The sequence below is a fragment of the Dasypus novemcinctus genome, chromosome 11 (genome assembly GCF_030445035.2).
Source record: "Dasypus novemcinctus isolate mDasNov1 chromosome 11, mDasNov1.1.hap2, whole genome shotgun sequence".
In the NCBI taxonomy this organism is placed as follows: domain Eukaryota; kingdom Metazoa; phylum Chordata; class Mammalia; order Cingulata; family Dasypodidae; genus Dasypus; species Dasypus novemcinctus.
In genome coordinates this window covers 49,915,250-49,932,831 of record NC_080683.1, presented here as the reverse complement: position 1 = coordinate 49,932,831, position 17,582 = coordinate 49,915,250, and the positions used below count along the sequence as shown (strand labels likewise).

The following is a 17,582-nucleotide window of genomic DNA, read 5'->3' as shown; positions in this document are numbered from 1 at the left end:
TCAGTAAGCAGCCTCTGAAATATATTTTTAAACAATTACATTAAAGATTAAGAAAATCATCTCTCCTTCCCTAACAATCAAAATTGCTTTCTAATTGACTGTTGTCATGCTTTTATTTATCCAGATTATACTAAAGTATGCATTAAATAAAAGAGGATTTATTTTCCAGAGTTCTGCCATGGTGAAAGCAATCTAATGAAAAATGAAAGGGGAATGAACTCGCTGAATAAATCACAAGGAAGAACTGGAAGCCGATTTATTTTGGGCATCTGTTAAAAAATAAACTTACATTACAAAAATTGATTTATAAATGAATGATATGCTTAAGAAGCTACTTCAGATTTCCTTAAAATCAATTTGATTATCAATTTAAAAATACTGCATTTCAATATATTCTGTTATATTTCTAAAATGCAAGGGGTACAAAAATGGGCATATGCACAGAGTGAACGTCAAGGCAAAAAACAAAATACTAAAACGATATTAGTCTAGTCAGAAATGATGAAAGAAAACCAAAGAATATCCACATTTTGGTTTCTCTGCCTATTAAGAGTTTTGATTCATTATGGATAATCTGTCATCAGAAGAAATTCAGCTGAGGGCTCACCAGATTACTTACGAGTCTCTAAAAAGTACGAAAATCCTGGGTTTAGCCATTGAATCTTGAGATACAAGAAATCAAAACTATCACTATGCTCAATGAACAAGGGGAACGACTAAATTGCATTGAAAAAATTAGGGACCAGATAAATAAAGGCATGAGAGAAACAGAGAAGACTTTAACAGAACTCAACAAGTGTCTGCCTGTGTAATAGGACAAAGAACTTTGTAAGTCTGGTAAGGCCTACAAGGCAACATGAAGAGACGGTGGAGACAACTCATCTAGCAATGTAATATCTAAGCAGACAGGCTGGGTGACAAATGGTCGGCTTCAGCAAGCAGCCACAGGGGCAGGGACTGGCAGACACATTAAACGCATAAATAATGATGCCAGATAAGAAGAAATAGAGGAAAACCTGACTCAGGTGGGCAGTATCCTGGGAAATCATGGCCCTGGACATGAGCAATGAGATTGACACTCAAAATCGACAAATACACTGGATCACAGAAAAGACTGACACCAGCAAAGATTGTATTGACATTGCTAATACCAAAGCAAAGAAATTCACTGACAGCTAAAGCTACTGCTGTACCTATCATTTATTAACTTTCCTACCTCCTTCTGCAAAGTCACTCTACTGTTTCAGTTTGAAATTTTGACCCCACACTCTTGTAATCAGAAGATAATGTGGAGGAAGTGCCAGAACAGCCCCCACCCCCTGCTTTTTCTCTTGAGGGTAGACTGTGCTGCTTCCTTCTGGTACTTTCTTTCTCAGTGCAACCTCTTCAGCTGGCTTTCATATATTCAAATAGTGTTGTTTTACATCCTGATTTACTTTAGAAGGTTCTCTTGCTTTCAAGATTAGGAAGCATTGCCAAAAGCAGCCATGAAGAAGGAAGAGGTATATATTTTTGGGGGGGACGTGGGGGAAGGAGGTGGGTTGAACTAAGGGGTTGTTATATCAGTAAAAATCTGCAGGCCCAGAAGCAAAAGTTGCATAGTCACAGTAAAGGTCTGGTCGTTTTTTTTAATTTCAAGTTGTCAATTTAGACTAATTTTTGGTTTTGGTTTTGGAGCTTTTATATGTAATAATTTTGTTGTACATCATAACTTTGCAATCTCTGCTCCAAAATAAGGAAAAGAATGGGTTTTCTTAAAGTGAGCATAATTTGTGAACTCTTAGTCATTAAAGTATGTACAGAGATTCTGTGACCTCATTTTATATTGCACCATTTAGGAACACTTTGTATAAATGAATGTTTTTTTTTAAATTTTCATATTAGTAGTCTCATGTTCCTATTACAGATCTATACCCTCATAAATTTGTCATTAGTCTTTGAAGAAAAAAAATGTAGAAATATGAATGTATACTACTAGAGTTTCTCTCTTGAGCTGGGCTTAAAAATTTTTGGAAAAGTTTGACAAGAAAAATTTGAAATCAAGTGAACTCAGATTTACCTCAATGCCAAGAAGTGTATCTATAAGGAGAAAAAGAAACTTACTTTTATCTCAGGTAGAAAAATAGACTGCTTTGAGCTTTGGAATTTTTTTTTAAAAGCTAGAATTTATTCTGTTTAAAAGTGATTTGAGAAATTAAAAAAATAAAAACAAAACTCAAGAGATAAAAGTTTAAAAGCGGAAACAGACTTGGCCCAGTGGTTAGGGCGTCCATCTACCTCATGGGAGGTCCGCGGTTCAAACCCCGGGCCTCCTTGACCCGTGTGGAGCTGGCCCATGCGCAGTGCTGATGTGCGCAAGGAGTGCCATGCCACGAAGGGGTGTCCCCCGCATAGGGGAGCCCCACGCGCAAAGAGTGCGCCCCTAAGGAGAGCCGCCCAGCGGGAAAGAAAGTGCAGCCTGCCCAGGAATGGCACCGCCCACACTTCCCGTGCTGCTGACGACAACAAAAGTGGACAAAGAAACAAGACGCAGCAAATAGACACAGAGAACAGACACCCGGGGGAGGGGGGGGGAATTAAATAAATAAATAAATCTTTAAAAAAAAAAAAGTTTAAAAGCTATGAGTCTATTAATATTTGCTGTTCAGATCTGAAAGTAAAAAGTTCAGCAAAATAATTTAAATAATGCTCCCTAAAGCAATTAAAAATTGATTTTTGTACTTTTGATATTTTGACAAAAACTAGAAGAAAATGGATTAGTTGACATAGTCCTACAAAGATACGCAATTTTCAAATTATTTTACCCTTTTGATAATATGCCTCAAATATAGATAAGTCCAATAATAGAAGGGAAAAACTTAAGGTTATCATCAAAGACAACTGTTCAGATGATGCGTAATGTTTAAATAAGTAGAAAGAGGGAGTAAGGGAGGGGGTAGAATCATATTCCTCTTATATTTGTAAAACAAAGGAAGAGGAGATGTTGATCCTTCTTACATTCATTGGAAGTAGTACGTTTTCCAAGTAAAGTTATCATATTCATGCTCTACTCAGCACTGATCAGACAATGCATGGAGTAAGAAATTCTTTTCTAGGCAGGCTGCTTTAAACTGGCAGAGATGGTGAAGGAACTCAAAAATCTGCTGTGTAAAGAACCATGAAATGTAAATTAGACTTGTTCCATGAAACCCCATTGCCCAGGGCAAAGACAGTGTGCATACAAACATATGCATGCACAGGCACATTCTATCAGTCACATGTGCTGTGAGCTGTGTGAGGAAATTTTAGGAGTAGTGAGGTCCCTGTCTGTCATGCAAAGTGTTCAAGGGCAGGAAGATGTGGTATGGATGGGGTAGAACATACCCAAACCCAGAAGAGGGAATTGAAATGGATCACCCTGCAGGAAGAATGCTTTCACCGGGCAATCCTGCGACTGCAAGGAATATAAGACACAGTCACTGACTTTGGGGAACTTAAACACAATTCAGTGACATACAATAAATGTCTTTGAAAAAGTGGTAAGAATACTATACTCCTCGGGATCTAGCAGGAAACCTGTATGGCACTTCATTGTGGATAATGTGAGGGGATTTTAACAAATGTTTCTAAAAGTGTTAGCAATCTAATGGGGTAGCACAAAGCCTGAGAGGCCAGTAATAACGACAGCGGAACAGGCCACACTCTCCCAGAAGTGATGGGGTGAGAGCAGGGAGCAGTTACCAAAACCTGGGGGGAGAGAAAGCTGTGAGAAGAGGGCTGACAGGAGATGTGACTTTTAGTCCTAAGGGATGAGCCTCCATTGGGAGGGTATGGGAAGGAAATGTCCAGACCTCACTTTCTTCCCTGCCTCTGCTCTCCAGCTGGTGCTTCCCACTGGCCAACCCCAACGGAAGTCAGAGGACACCAAGGCCTACTGGTATGGATGCTGCAGATTGGAAAGGGGTGGAAGGTCAAACTGAAAATGCCTGGAACAAATATTAACAAAGCTATGTAAAACTAGGGGCAGACAATGAAAGCCTTGTGGTAAGAGGCTGGGATACATTTCTCTGGCCCCTTCCAAAGGAATCAATTTGCATTGTGCAATAATTTTATAGCTTTGGCTCTTTCTCATTCTACAGGCATCTCCCCTGACTTTGTTCTCTAGACTAAATGTTCAGCTGCAGTATGTGTTCTAGCCCAAACAGTAGTACCAGAAAGTACACATCATAGGACCTGCAAATCTGAATAATGATCGAATATAACTTTGTGCATTTTCCTAACAGATATCCTTGTTCTCATTCCTTTATTCAAGAGATATGTCAGGCACTATGCTAGATGGGGATATAATAAGACAACTAAGATGGTCCCTATGATCATGGATCTTTCAGCTATCAACCACTCCAATCTATAGCATTACCTGGTCAGGAAAGGGACCTCAGATGTCCTCGAGATCAGAGGTTGTCAAACTACAGCCAAACCTAGTCTTCCCCTTACTATAAAATTTTCCTGAAATACCACCACACCCATTAATTTATGTACTGTTGATTGCTGTGTTCACACTATAACTACAGAGTAGTTGCAACAGAAAGTGTATACCCCACAAAGCTTAAAATACTTACTATCTGACTGCACAAAAAAAATGTTGGCAACTCTGGCTCCAGTTAAAATCAAATGATTATAAAACCTAACCCTTGTTCTAGATAAAGCCTAATGATATTAAACACTAATGTTCATGTAATAAAACATATACTATCACTCATAGCACATCCCTGAATGCCCTGGTTACAAACCAAATCATGTATTGATTTGACTTGTACAGTTAAATTTCTACTGTTATAAGTTTTGTTTTTCTCAAAAACATTGTAAAGACAGATAACAAAAAAGTACCATGTGCTGCTGTCATCTATTGACAACTTATACTCTGAGGAACATTTGCTATCTGAACCCTTATTACATTGTTTGTACAGGGCATTCTCTGTACTAGTTTGTTATGGTAATAAAACAATTAGCAAAACAGTTTACATTTGTATTTATTTTCTATTCCATACTTTCCCTGCCCCATGTTTTTTCCTTTCAAAATCTATTCCTTTCAAACAAAATAAAACTATTGGGGAAAAAAAATGACAATGGCCACATTTTCTTATAACTAGTCTTTTGAGTGTCTGGAATTCTTCCTTATCACAGAAGGCCCATTTTTAGAAGAGATTCTTTTCACTGAATCATCCCAAACAAATTTTGGCAGGGGTGACTTTAGGTTATCTTTTAAATTGAACAATAACATTGATTGTAAAAGCACTTAGCCAACACTCAAGTGTTATATAAATACAAAATCATAGCAGCAAGAGTACCTTTGCTTCCCTGCAGACAGACATGAGTGGATGCTTATTCCCCAATCACTTGACTTAGCATTAAAATTTAAAATGAAAAAAAAAACAAAACAAACCCATGCTTTCATTAGCTGTTACCAAATATTCTTAATAAGAAGTGGCAGGCTCTAAGCTGGTTGTGGTTCCTCCAAAGGATGTTTAGAGGCCAAGTCAGTGGAGGCTGTGCTGACCATTGATGTGCCATTCCCCAAACCCTTTTCTCTTCCCTAATGGCAATCAATATAGCATGAATAAAATTAAATGGCCACTTAGTTCACATTTAGACACCATAATGCAGCACAACCTAGCTTGGGAAAGATGCTTGCAGACTTGTTTCCTGAAAGTTTCCCAACACAAGCAACCCAATGACAAAATGTGTTCCAAGTGATAACAGAGGGGAGACCAGAGAGCAAGGCTAACAGTTAACAAAGAAGCAGGCAGCCTGCAAGGGATGGCTGACATGACTGATGAATACAGAGATTCCTTTCTTTTAGGTGCCAGTTTAAATGTTCTATCCTTGGAAGGGCCTTCCTAGATACCCTCAGGTGACGTCAACTCCTTCCTATACACGGGACCTTAACATTCCATACTCTTCTTTCATATTGGTTATCATAATTGCAATTGACTAATTCATTATTTAATTAGTTGTTTACTGTCTATGTCACTTATTGGCAAGTGGGCTCCATGAAACTCATTAACTGTCTGTTCAGACATGATAAACACTGAAAAAGTATCAGTTGATTGTCCTAATGAATGAATGGATGGACAAGCAAGCTAGGTCCTAGGCCCTCTACTAACATACAGAACGCTCTGTTTAGTCTTGGTAAGGTCCCCAAAACTTATAGCAAATGACTTGCTGTGTTATAGACTATAAGTATCCTAAGAATATACCCTAATTTCATGTCAACCCCTTGCATCTTGCCCACCAATCATCTCCTCTCCTCTTTGAATCTCTCCCTCTGTACTGACTTCTATTAAGATTATGTATCTTAATACATAATCTTGCTGAGATTGCTTCTAGTTTTAAAAAACAAAAAAGAAAACAACTCTCCAACCACCTCCACCTCACCTAGCTGCTCTTATTAAGGATGCAAATGACACTGTAACTGCCAAATCTCATGGCCTCTTGCAAAGCCCCATTATACTTCTCTGCAGTGTCTGACCCTGCTGACCATTCCTCTATTTTTTAAACACTTTGTTCCTTGGTTTCAGTGGCATTACTCCCCAATTATCTTCCTAAACAATGCTCTGTCAATTCTATAACCTAATATATCTAAATGTTTGTCTACTTCTGCCTCATGCCGTTAATATCTTGTCTTTATTAATGTAATGGCCTTTTGACTGATAAATATCAGCCTCTCCAATTTGTTCTCCAGAACACAGTCAAGGGACCCCACCTAATTTAACTGGCATTATAACTCTGACCTTTATCTTTAAGTGTCTTGGTATAGCCTAAGTATACATGGCACACACATGCCCTATGTAAGAGCTAAAATTTTCTCTCTGATCCCCCCACAATATCCACTAGGCTATTAACACACTGATACACTCGAAAACATTGTTTAAGGTAAGATTTTCACATTTGAACAAGACCCCCAAAATTCTGGTTTTGGAAAGCCACATCCCCACTGCCATTCATGAAAAAAGAGTAAAACCATACTTAGCATGAACAATTTGTGCTCCTAATCTTCATTCCCAAACTTTACTTCTGAATTTCATCATTTATAATCCATGGCCCTGCTCTGAAATAGTCTTCCAGATTATCCATGTTCCAAATTATACATGTCCTTCTAAACCCTTCTGAAACCGTAAATCTTCCCAAATAAAAACAAGTAGAATAATGGAAAGCAATCTCTGCCAACCAACAGATCTGAATGCATTCCATATTATACACTGTAAATCTCTTGATTTTAAATAGAAAAGGTAATACAAACAATCCTGAGAAAGTGATCAATATGTGTCTAATTATGATACCAGAAATAGTGTATTGAAAAATACAACCTGCTCACAGACTCCATGTTATTATGTGCTCTTTCTACAGAAGGAATATTTTATTAATATTAAACAACAGTACATTTCTTTTATTACCTATTGATCATTATGGAATTCAAGTTAAAAATGGGTCTCTGCAATTCCAGGCTCTGAAGCTATTTGAAGCCTTTCATAATCCAGTCCAAGTCACTTCTTCAGCTTACTTCCTACCACTTCAGACACTCCAGACACAATAAAACATTCTGTTCTCACCATACATGTCTGGCTTCTGTCTTTACTATTACAAGTCCCTTCATCTGTAATGTATTCCCCCAGTCCTGCCCCTGTTTCCCAAATGTATGGTACTAATTCCTCCTTGAAGACTATCCTGCTTCCCCCACCAGCCACATCCCACAGGATTTTATCTAATCCTTATCTTGCAGTTTCACCCTTTACTCTGGGTGTCTCATATATACCTATATGTCCATCCCTAGCACAAGCCTTTGAGATCCTTGAGACAGGACGTCGGCTCTTTGACACTACAACACTTAACATAGTTCCTCCAGTATAGCTGGTGTTCAATTAAAAAGATCTGCTGAATGAATGGATTTGTCAACCCTTCTAATGGCCTCAAAAACACGCCTCTCTTTTCCCAGGGAGCTTCAAGAGCCATGTTGACGATCAAGCCAAACTCGAAGTTCAGAAGCGTGGAATACCGGAGTAAGCCACAGACTTATGGGCCTATCCATCAACAGATTCAGTGCAGAAGCAATCTAGTTTATTAGAACAACCGTGTGCGGAGTTTCACCCGCTTCTGCAAATGGCGCGAACTCAGGCCAAACTAAGGACACGTGAGAGGCAGCGTGGTCCACACAGGCAGAGATGGAAGCCCTGCGGTGGGGGAGGAGAAGCGTCCTCGAAGGCCTGCAGGGGCCCTTCCTACCTACCTTCAAGGGTCCTGCAGAGGGAGGGCGCTCTCAGAGGGGAGCCATCGCTGGTGGGGAGGAAGCGCCAGAGCTCTGTGCCACCCCCTGGGGCGGCGGGAATCACAGTGCGGTACGGAACACGGAACACGGGAGGTGAAATCAGATGCCCAGCTCCTACTGCCTCACATCCTTAGGGAAAGGGGGAAGGGAGAAAGTCCCAGAGACCACAAACCCCAGAAGCCCCTGCGGCCGGCTCTGCCCGGGTTGGCTGCGTGTTCCCAGAAGCCTGCTCCGGAGCCTGAACGAGAAAATGCCTCCAGCTCTTTGTGCGAGCCCAGGCGATAAGTAGGACGAGTTCCGGGGTATTTTAATTTTGGTCATGCGAAGGAAAAGCCTGGATGCATTTCTAAGACGTGACCCCCCTTGGGTTGGCAAGTCAGAGATAAAATTCAGGCCTTGAGGGGAAAAAAAGTTAAAATATAAAAATAATCTTGGAGAGGCTTCTCATGCAAATTGATGCATTGATGTTAATGGGAGAGCGGACCAGGGGAGGGTGAACTTTAGAACTAAAAAAAAGATGAATTATAAAATAAGTTCTCTTTTTCCAGAAATGGAAATAAATGTCTATTTCTTGCAAGAAACTATGATAGCGATTTTCTCACTTTTCTACCTTCCACTTTGAATTTTTAATCTGTATCCTTAATCATTTTTTTAACTAACATCGTTTAAAAATTCTTTCACATATTAGAATTCCAACTGGATTTTAAGCATCCTGAGGGCAAATTTTTTCTGTAGTCCTCTTTAGTATTATAAACAGTGCTTTTTTGCTATTGGATAGAAATGTCAATATGTATTTAGGGAATAAAATAGTTGGCATTTCTAAATAGAGATATGTTCAGTTTCTATTGCTCGATGGATGAACCTTCTTTATTAATACATCAATTTGCTTCTAGTAATTGTAAGTCTCTTTAAAATGTTAAGCCTCATTGCTCTAACCATTTGCTCATTAAAGGGAGTTACTGATTTTAAGTTTTTTGTAATCTGTTCAATATATCATTCTTCATTAATCCTGCAGAGGTAAATTTCAGGAAAGCAAAGATTGGAAGATTGAATTATCTTAAACTCCAAACTAATGAGCTAAACCGTACTTGCTGTTCTTATTTGAGAAATTTAAAGTCCAATCATAGTTCATCTATCACAAAGATAAGCAAGAGTCAAATAGCAAAGCAGCAAAAGTAGCAAAGTTCCCTTGTGTTGGTGCATGTGTGAAATTTCCTTTCAATTCCATTTATCCCTTTATTTATTCATTAGATAAACTGGATTGAACTCCTATTATGTGCCAGACACTGGGAGTGGAGTGATTATTGCCCTTTGGAAAGTGTTCAGTCTGGTAATTTTTAAAAATGTATAAGCAACTATCAAAATACAATGCAATCACTGAAAAATTGTGGGAAAACTGCAGAGTGAGTTTTAACAAAATATTATTCTTTAGCATCAAGCTTTAAGTAGGTATCTAGTAACCTATTAACATTTACCATTTTCTTTGAACTGAAAACGAAATGGTTGTGAATTTTATGAAAGTGTATAATGATAAACAACTCTTATGAAAACTGCAAATTTTAGCACTAGTTTTTGTCATTCCCTAGTGTATATACATGATAAGTAATCAATACAGTTTTGTTAAGTAAATGAGTAAATTCCAGATACTGTAGAACATTTAATTCTGTTCCTTTTAGGAACAACTTTTCTAAGAAAACAAAAAGTCATGGTTTGGCTGTATGGGCCATGGCCCAAACAGCTTTTTAAAGGAGTTTATAAACTCTAATAGAGGAAGATGAAAACATGCAAAGGTGCCCTAAAGATGCTTAGCTCTTTGGGACTGTTCATTGCATTTGAATGCATTGAATAGAGCTTGAGTGGGTAGGCAGAACTTAGAAAATTGTGCTTCTTTCACGTAATAGTTTCAAGAATGCATATTCATTAAATGTCAGAAGAACAGAGGAAATTAATAATGGTACTTGTTTATGAATTTTCGGGGTCTAAATAAAAACACAAAAGAAAATGTTTTACCTCTGTGCAAAATATATACCTTAGATGATCTGTGTTATTGTTAGTCAGTTATTTCCTAAGTTATTGGCCAGGTGAATATGAATCCAAATTACATAAAATGCACAAAAAGAGTACATATAATGTAAGTAAAACAACATTAATTCTAAAATGCCATAGTTTATGGTAAAAAACAAAATAGCTGATAAAAACGCCAAACAGGAATATGAATTACTTTAAAAATTGCATGTGTTATTTGCAAAATAATTGAACCAGTTTGCATTATTTTATAATATAAAATTATAAAGATGGTAGTAAGCATTTCTATGAAGAAACAGAAATTTTATCAATAATTTCCAGGCAAATATCCATTACAAAGGAGAAAATAATTAGCTCCTTATTCAATTCAACAGTTCAGAAATATTTATTATATTAGGTATTAAGTATAATTAAGGAAATTCCTGATCTCAGTGATTTTGCACTCTAGTAAGGGAGCAAAACTTTTACCTTCAACTGTGATGTAATAAAGACTAGCAAGCATTGAACACACAAACTGTACCAGGTCATCATGGACTATTTGATTTAAGTACTCCTCCCTAATTTTTTGTGGGACAATTACTGTTTTTTTAATTAGAGAAGTTGTAAGTTTATGGAAAAAACATGCAGAATACACAGTGTTCCCATTTACCCTCATCACACACAATTTTTCCTATTATTATATTTTGCATTAGTATGGTAACTTTGTGACAATTAATGAAATATAATAATTGCACTATAGCTATAGTCCATAGTTTACATTAGGGTCATTGTTTGTGTTGTACAGTTTTATGGGATTTTAAAAAGTTTTATCCTAGTAACATATATACAACCTAAAATTTCCCCTTCTTAACCACTTTCAAACATACAATTCAGTGCTATTAATTACAACCACACTGATGTACTACCCTACCTCCATCAATTAGCAAAACTTTTCCATCACCACTGACAGAAACTCTCTACCATTTTAGCATTAATTCTCCATTCCCTACCATCACTCTGGTCCTTGGCAGCTTATATTCTAATTTCTCACCCTATGAATGTGCATATTCTTATCATTTTATGTAAGAGAGATCATACAATAGCTCTTCTTTTGTGTCTGGCTTATTTCAGGCAATATGATGTCTTCACAACTGTCCATGTTGTCACATGTATCAGAACCCAATTCCTTTTTTAGGGTTGGGTACTATTCTATTGTATATATATATATACCACATTTTGTATATGCATTCATCTGTTAACGGACTCCTAGGTTGCTTCCATATTCTAACTATTGTGACTAATGCCTCTATCAATATACATGTGAAAATATCTTTTCAAGTCCCTGTTTTCAGTACTTCTGGACATATAACTAGAAGTAAGATTGCTGCATCATGAGGTAATTCTATACTTAACATTCTGAGGAACTGCCAAACTGTTTCCTACAATGGCTGTACCATTTTATATTCCCACCAACATATGTCCATATTCACTTGTTATTTTCCATTTTTTAAATAGTAGTCATTCTAATGGGTGGGAAATGGTATCTTGTGGTTTTGATTTTCATTGCCCTAATGACAATTATGTTGAGCATCTTTTCCTGTGCTTTTGTCCATTTGGTGTACTTTCTTTGAGGAAGGTTCATATGTCTTCTTTGGAGAAATATCTATTTGAACCTTTTGCCCATTTTTTGATTGGGTTGTTTATGTTTTTGTTGTTGAGTTATATGATTTATTTGTATATTCTGGATATTAAGTGTTTTTTGGATATATGATTTCCACATATTTATTTCCATTCTGTAAATTGTCTTTTTACTTGCATGATAAAGTTCTTTGATGCAAAAAAAGTTTTTATTTTGAAGTCTCATTTTATCTATATTTTCTTTAGTTGCTCGTGCTTTTTGAGTAAAGTCTAGGAAACCATTGTCTAACACAAGGTAATAAAGATTTTTCCCTATGTTTTCTTCTGGGGTCTTTATAGTTTTGGTCTTTGTATTCAGGTCTTTGCTCTATTTTTAACTTATTTTTGCATTCTTTTGCATATAAATATCCAGTTTTCCCAGCATCATTGGTTGAAGAGACTATTCTTTCTCCAATGAGTGGACTTGTCACCTTGTCAAAAATCCATTGGCCTTTAATGTGGATCTTTAATTCTGAACTCTCAATTCAATTCCTATATGTCTGTCCTTGTGCCAGTACCATGCTGTTTTCATTACTTTTTCCTTGTAATACATTTTAAAACCAGGAAATGTGAATCCTCCAACTTCATTCTTATTTTTCAAGATGGTTTTGGCTATTTGGGTTCTCTTACCCTTCCATATAAATTTTTTTTAATTCATTTTTTAAAAAATATTACATTCAAAAAATATGAAGTCCCACTCAACCCCACCGCCCCCATCCCCCACTCCCCCCACAGCAACACTCTCTCCCATCATCATGATACATCCATTGCATTTGGTAAGTACATCTCTAGGCATCGCTGCACCTCATAGTTAATGGTCCACATCATAGCCCACACTCTCCCACTTTCCATCCAGTGGGCCCTGGGGGGATCTACAATGTCCCGTAATTGTCCGTGAAGCACCACCCAGGACAACTCCAAGTCCTGAAAACGCCTCCACATCTCATCTCTTCCTCCCATTCCCCGCACTCAGCAGCCACCATGGCCACCCTTCCCACACCAATGCCACATTTTCTCTGTGGAGATTGGATTGGTTGTGTCCATTGCACATCTATGTCAAGAGGGGGCTTAGATTCCACATGGACACTGGATGCAATCCTCCTGCTTTCAGTTGTAGGCACTCTAGGCTCCATGGTGTGGTGGTTGACATTCTTCAACTCCGTGTTAGCTGAGTGGGGTAAGTCCAGTAAATCAGAGTGTAGGAGCTGAAGTCTGTTGAGGCTCAGGGCCTGGCTATCATATTGTCAGTCCAGAGATTCAAATCCCCTAACTATATCTTAAACCCCAACACCAACTACAATTCCAGTAAAGTAGCATGAAAGTCTTGTGAAAAGAGATCCCATCTGAGTCCAGTTCCATCACGCAGAAACACCGGCTCCAAAGAAGGGCCAACTGACATGGCAGTGAACCCCATCTGCCATGACCATAGAACCCGTGGGTCTCTTTAGCCCTCAAAACATATAAATTTTGTGGTTGGCATTTCCATTTCTGTGAAGAAGGCTGTGGGAATTTTGACTGGAAATCCGTTGAATCTATAAATCAGTTTGAGTAGAATTGACACTATTCAGTCATCCAATTTATGAAAATGAAATGTCCTTTCAATTATTCAGTTCTTCTTTATTCCTTCAAAACTATTTTGTAGATTTCTGAGTACAGAACCCTTATATTCTTGATTAAATTTATTCCTGGATTCATTTAGTTGTTACTGTATATGGAATATTTTTCTTGATATCCTCTTCAGATTGTTCATTACTTTTATGTAGAAATTTTTGAGTGTTGATCTTGTACCCTGTCATTTTGCTTTATTTGTTTATTAGCTATAGTAGTTTCATTGAGGATTTTTCAGGATTTACTATGCATGGGTAATATTATCTGCAAACAGGGAAAATTTTATTTCTTTCTTTCCAATTTGGAGACCTTAAATTTCTTTTCCATGAAATTTAAGAAAATTAATTTCTGCTCTGACTAGAACTTCCAGTACAATATTAAATAACAGAGAAATGGATATGGCTCAATGGATAGAGCTTCAGCCTAACATATTGGAGGTCCAGGGTTTGATACCCAGGGCCTCCTGGTCTGTCTGGCGAGCTGGCATGGAGTGCTACTGCACGCAAGGAGGGTCGCCCTGCACAAGGGTGCCCCCCACACAAGGAGTGGTCCCCGCACAAGGAGTGCAGTCCCCGTGCAGGAGAGCAGACCACCCAGGAGGAGTGCTGCCCACACAGAGAGCTGACACAGTAAGATGATGCAACAAAAAAGAGACACAGAGATGAGGCAATATGAAATGCAGTGAACTAGGGAGCTGAGGTGGAGCAAGAGAATGATCACCTCTCTCCCACTCCAGAAGGTCCCAGGATGGGTTCCCAGAGCTGCCTAATGAGAATTCAGCAGACACAGAAAAACGCACAATGAATGAACAGAGAGCAGACAATGGAGGGGGGAAGGAGGAAGAAATAAGAGAGAGAAAAATATGTATATATTGAATAGCAGTGGTGACACTGGGCATCCTTGTCTTGTTCCTAATCTTAGGGCAAATGCTTTTAGTCATTCACGATTAAGTATGATCTTAGCTGTGGGTTTTTCATATATGCCCTTTATTATAATGAGGAAGTTCCCTTCTATTCCTACTTTTCTGCGTGCTTTTATCAAGAAGAGGTGCTGGAATTTTATCAAGAAGGGATGCAGAAATGCCTTTTCTCTCTCAATTGAGATGATCATGTAATTTTGCCTTCACTCATATAAGGTGGTATATTACAGTAACTGATTTTCCCCCATTGAACCACCCTTACATACCTGGGAAAATCACACCTGATCATGGTGTATAATTCTTTTAATGTTCTCTTGGATTTGTTTTACTAGTATTTTGTGGAGGATTTTTGCATCTTTATTCATAAGGGATATTGATCTCTGATTTTCTTTTTTGTGATATCTTTTTCTGAATTGCATTTAGGATAATGCTGGTTTCATAAAATGAGTGAGGAATTGTTCCCTCCTATTCAGTTTTTTGGAAGAATTTGAGCAGGACTGGGGCTAATTCTTCTAGGAATATTTGGTAACATTCACCAGTGAAGCTATCCAGTCTGGGGCTTTTTGTTGTTATTGTTGTTGTTCGGAGTTTTTTGATGACTGATTCAATCTATTTACTTGTTATTGGTCTCTTGAGATCTATTTCTTCTTGAGTCAGTGTAGGTAGTTTGTGTATTTCTAGGAATTTGTCCATTTCATCTAGGTTATCTAATTTGTTGGTGCACAATTGTTCATAGTATCCAATTACAATTCTTTTTATTTCTGTGGGGTCAATAGTAATTTATTTCCAATTTTAGTTACTTGCATCCTTTCTTTTGCTTTTTCATTCTAGATAAAGGTGTTTCAATTAAATTTGAAAGAACCAGCTTTTGGTTTTGTTGATTCTCTCTCTTTTTTATTCTCTATTGCATTTATTCCTTCTTTAATCATTCTTATTTCCTTCCTTCTACTTACTTTGGGTTAAGTTTGCCCTTCTTTTTCTAGCTACTCCAGTTGAAAGAATGATTTGAAGTCTTTCTTCTTTTTTAATATAAGAATTCAGATATATACATTTCCCTTTCAAGATCACCTTTGTTACATCCTATAAGTTTTGATATGTTGTGTTTTCATTTCCATGTGCCTTGAGATACTTCCTAATTCCCCTTGTGATTTGTTTTTTGACCTCTTGGTTGCTTAAAGTATATTGTTTAATTTCTACATATTGTGAATTTTGAAGTTCTCCCCCTATTATGGATTTCTGGCTTCATTCCACTGAGGTCAGAGAAGATATATTGTATGATTTCAGTATTTTTAAATTTATTGAGACTTGTTTTGTGACCCAACATATGGTCTATATAGAGAATGACCTATGTGTACTAGAGCAGAATGTGTATTCTGCTGCAGTTGGATAAAGTGTTCTATATATGTCTGTTAGTTCTAGCTGATTTATAGTATTGTTTAAGTCTTCTATTTCTTTATTGATCTTCTGTCTAGATGTTCTTTCCATTATTGAAAGTGGTATATTGCAATCACCTACTATTAATGAAGAATGGTCTATTTCTCTCTTCAAATCCCTGTCAATATTTGATTCTCCTACCTTTTTTCAGTTGTGTTTTCTTGATTTGGCACTCATCCAGTAACTGCAGCCCTTTAACTGTTTTCCAGAGTTTTGAGAAAGATAACTCCACCAGTTTTCACTAGTTCTTCAAAGATAATGTAAAGGAACAGAATCTTGGTGCACCTTATGCCACCATCCTGGTCTGCCAGAGGTCCTCAAAAGTATTGTTTTTAATCCTTATTTATGAAGAGGAAACTGAAATTTACACTAATCAACTCATCCAAGGCTTTCATCTGGTAGATGATGCGGCTCTAGACTCCCACACCAATCTGTCTGACTCTGAAGTCCATAACCTTACCTTCTTAACCCTTCACTCTAGCAACACAGGAAGCCAATTCATCTCTCTTTAGCTGCTGTCCTTTAATTCCAGCCCTAGTATCTCCCTATTCATCATGTTTCCACAAGTGTCTTAACATTCTTATCAGAAGCAAGCTCTACAAGCTTTTGTGTCTTTTGATTAACTGCCTCTCAGTCGTCTTGGACCAGTTCTCTTAGTTAGACTTTGATCTGAAGGCTTTCATGCCTATTTTTGTATCAGATCCATATTGGTCATCTATCATCATTCTGTTCCACATATTTTCTTCAGATTTGTTTAATTGCCTAATGTAATTTCCAGCTGATTATTATTCTAGTGGTTATTAGAATTAACATTAATCCACCAACTCATACATATCATTATCTTCAGTTTTTCAATTGCTGTTAACAAAAAATGAATAGTGAATGATGCTGCCTTCAACTGCCTTGAAGATGTTGGACTCTAAGCATCACTGCTCACTAACGGAGGACCCACCAGCATCCCAGAGGCCTTTCCAAATTGGCTAGGTTCCCACCCCCACAGTGACTCAGTGGCTTCTGCTCCATGGTCAGCTGATCTCTGGGCCACCACTGACATTTCCTTGCTACGCTGCCCAGGGCTGCTGCGTTGCACCTTCTTCGACCCTTAGGTGCCCTTCCAGAAGGCCCTGGTAGGGACTGGCAGCCTGATAAAGGGTCTATGAATTCCAGTGAGTTGAGTTGAGGCCTCAGCACAGTGAGGCCGGTTAGTACAGGGAAAAGAGAAGATGGGCTATAACATGGCCAACAGACAACATGCCACGAGATCCCGCCAAGACCTTGACCTTGACCTTGGTGTTCCACGTGGGACTCTGTCTGGGCAAGGGGAGGTCCCAGATAATCCCAAACAAAAGGCCTCACATTGGCCTCCACCTTTGGTGGGATAACCAATAATAACTAGGGCCCCTCCCCTTAGCATTAACTAGGGCAGGAATAATTAATAGTTTAAAGGTAATCACACAAGCCAAATCGTGCTCTCTCTGACTAGAGGAGCCCACATCAAATCTCAGTGCTTATTCTGTCCTCTCATTTCTCAGTAAGCTCTGTTCTTTTCCCCCATTTCTCAATAAATTCTTTTTACTGGCCTAACTAAACTGACATATTCTTAAATTCTTTTATGTGACATAGCTAAGAACCTAGAGG

At 38.0% G+C, this 17,582-nt stretch overlaps 1 pseudogene; it reads left to right on the top strand.

Moving 5' to 3' along the window:
• The first annotated feature begins 565 nt into the window (after window positions 1-565).
• LOC101435919 (synaptosomal-associated protein 23 pseudogene) lies at window positions 566-1,179 on the top strand (annotated as a pseudogene).
• The last annotated feature ends 16,403 nt before the right edge of the window (window positions 1,180-17,582 follow it).